We start from the raw sequence: 3,151 nt of genomic DNA on the forward strand, positions 1-3,151 counted from the left end.
TGGGCGTAAGACTGGTGGCCATGCAATGTCATTCTAGGGACTGAATCAGGCCAAATGCAGTGTTTCCCTCTTGCTCCTGCCCATCGTCTGTAAGTAAATACACAGGAGTTTTGCAGGACATGGTCCATGAAACACTGGTCCGTTCATTGTCATTCCTTTTGGGAACACAAATGTCCACTATTAAGGAAAGGAGACTGGGGCCAGGTGCGGTGGCTCACACCTGTAAACCCAGCACTTTGGGAGGATGAGGCAGGCGGATTGTGAAGTCAAGAGATTGAGACCATCCTGGTCAACATGGTGAAACCCCGTCTCTACTAAAAATACAAAAAATTAGTCAAGTGTGGTGGCAGGCACCTGTAATCCCAGCAACTCAGGAGGCTGAGGCAGGAGAATCACTTGAACCTGGGAGGCGTAGGTTGCAGTGAGCCAAGATTGTGCCACTGCACTCCAGCCTGGCGACAGAGTAAGACTCCATCTCAAAAAAAAAAAAAAGAAAAGAAAAAAAAAGGGGCCTAGCTAGAAATTTCCAAGATAGATCCTCCCTTGGAGATGACAATACCTGGTAATTCAAACAATGGATTCTAAGACAAAAGGGACCATGAAAGAAATGGCAACCTCTGCTAAACAGCTATAAAAGGCTGTTATTTGGACTGCTCCGACACTGGACACCAGCGATTAGCCCGAGTGACCAGTATGGAGTCACTCAGGCTAATTGCCACGAGATCTGAATGAGCTCTAAAACAGACCAGTTTTCCCAGTATATTTGGCTGGATATACAACAACCAGTCAAAAGGAGCCTAGAGTACCAGAGCCTGAGTGACAATGAAGTTCCCCTCTGTTTTAGCCGTCTGTAGGGAAAGTAAATTTGAAATGATCAATCCACACTTTGTCCCCTCTTTCTGCTCTCTTCAGCCTTTTTCTGCCTATAAAGCGAACCTCCTCTGCTCGGCCCACCAGAACCCTCACTCTGTCGTACAGAAGGAAGTGCTGCCCATTCTAACATCACATGTAAAAGGCAGTTCGATCTTTACACTAAAATGGTTGTAATTTTGTCTTTTGACATCTTTATTTTATAGAGGTTTCACCTGTACACAGAAATCCCTGGGAAAGAGGAACTTGTGTGACTAGGAATTCTACTGTGCAATTCTGACACATGGAAATTTATCATTACCAAGACAATACATTCATGCCTTGTCGTAATGACTTTCAGTAGCTCACCTTATACAATTTTGGTTTTCAAGTAGCTTCAGAAATGTTACTTAGAATTAATGATACGAAAAACACTAAGCTAGGCCTGATGCCTTCATGTAGCTTCTTTTAGGGGTGGTGTGAAATTCACTCAGAAAAAAAGCCAACAAAGAGTTACATGTTAAACAGGGAAAAGAGAATAATACAGACCAGAGGCAAATATAAGGCTGATGCCTTTATGTAGCTTTCATTTAGGGGTGGTGTGAAATTCACTCAGAAAAAAATAATAATAACCAACAAAGAGTTATGTGTTAAACAGCGAAAAGAAAATAATGCAGACCAGAGGCAAATATTTATTGACTGAGTCAGGCAGACTGGCTTAGACCATTGCTTACATCATTTCAGAAGAACCTAAATCACAAAGAAGAGGTAACAGGATCAAATCATTAACAGGGAAGCGAAAGCAACAGCACCAGGAACCCGGAGTCTTATCAGGAGACTAAATCTCTGTGTGAAATCTCATACTGGATTTTCCTGTTCCTTTCCTATAATAGACGAGGTTTCCGATGTTGACCTGGGGCAAAATCAAAGCTCACCTGGGCTAAGTCAGCACACAGTTCCTAATCCTTAAGTAAAAAGATACACTTGTGAACAGTAACGCTCAGCCAAGCTCACAGCCTCAGGGAGTTAACGTGCGATTTATAAGCAGGCGAGGATGTTTGAAGAATTGCATTCCATTCACTAAAAACCCAGGGATCTCATTCCCACCCCAAGTGCAGGGCAAGCCCTCAGTATTATCGGTATTATTTCAGTTAACTCCCCTGGGCCTCAGTTTCCTCATCTGAAAAAGGAAGGGACTTGGAATGGGAAATTTCTACGATCCCTCACATCATGCGAACAGACTGTTATTTTTTTTTTTCCACCAATAGAGGAAGAGGCTTTCTGACAGCCAACATTTCCATTCCTAGTATTTTGGAACAACCAGAACACCGAAAATTTGGTACGAAAAGCTTTTCTTACGATAAGGAGATAGCATTTCCCTGAGAACAGTTGCTGAAACTTTAGCCGAGGAACCTCATCAAATAAAGAAACCACCTCATTTCAGACTGAGTCCAAGGAAGTCAAACCCAACGCATCCTGGGAATTTAGAATTGCACAGTAGTTGATCAAGTGGAGAGAAAAGAATGTGAATTTGTTTTTCCAAGATTCTCCAACACCTTAGGCACTGGGGCTGCCTTTTCTTTAAATCATATAATTGAAGAAAACAAAATTCTAGAAAAAGGTATGTATCATCTCCTCCAAGTGGTGACTGGTCCCTGTTCAATGTCTTGTGGTTTACCTTGCCTTGAACCCAAAACAAGTCTTTGTCCTCACAGAGCCTTGAAATGTCTGATGGCTGCAGGAGGCTGAATTCCATAAGTTGCTTCATACAAATTGTCTTCTATGTCTGTGCAAGTTAAGTGTGTTAGTACTGATGTGGCAAGATTTGTCCATTGTAATGTTAGCTAGACTGATCATATTAATATATGATGTTAATGTTAAATATTAAATGTAATGGGTTTTGTTTGTTTGTTTGTTTTTTGAGACAGAGTTTTGTTCTTGTCGCCCAGGCTGGAGTGCAGTAGCACGATCTCGGCTCACTGCAACCTCCAACTCCCGGGTTCAAGCGATTCTCCTGCCTCAGCCTCCCAAGTAGCTGGGATTACAGGCACCTGCCACTACGCTCGTCTAATTTTTTTGTATTTTTAATAGAGATGGGGTTTCACCATGTTGGCCAGGCTGGTTTTGAACGCCTAGTCTCAAGCAGTCCACCTGCCTCAGCCTCCCAAAATGTTAGGATTACAGGTGTGAGCCACCGTGCCCAGCCTAAATGTAATGTTTAAACTAAATGTACAATGTTAATGTTAAAATGTTTTCTGAATTCTTTTTTTTTTCTGAATTCTTAATTGCTTTTTTTTTTTTT

This window comes from Cebus imitator, unplaced genomic scaffold (assembly GCF_001604975.1).
Source record: "Cebus imitator isolate Cc_AM_T3 unplaced genomic scaffold, Cebus_imitator-1.0 Scaffold35, whole genome shotgun sequence".
In the NCBI taxonomy this organism is placed as follows: Eukaryota; Metazoa; Chordata; class Mammalia; order Primates; family Cebidae; genus Cebus; species Cebus imitator.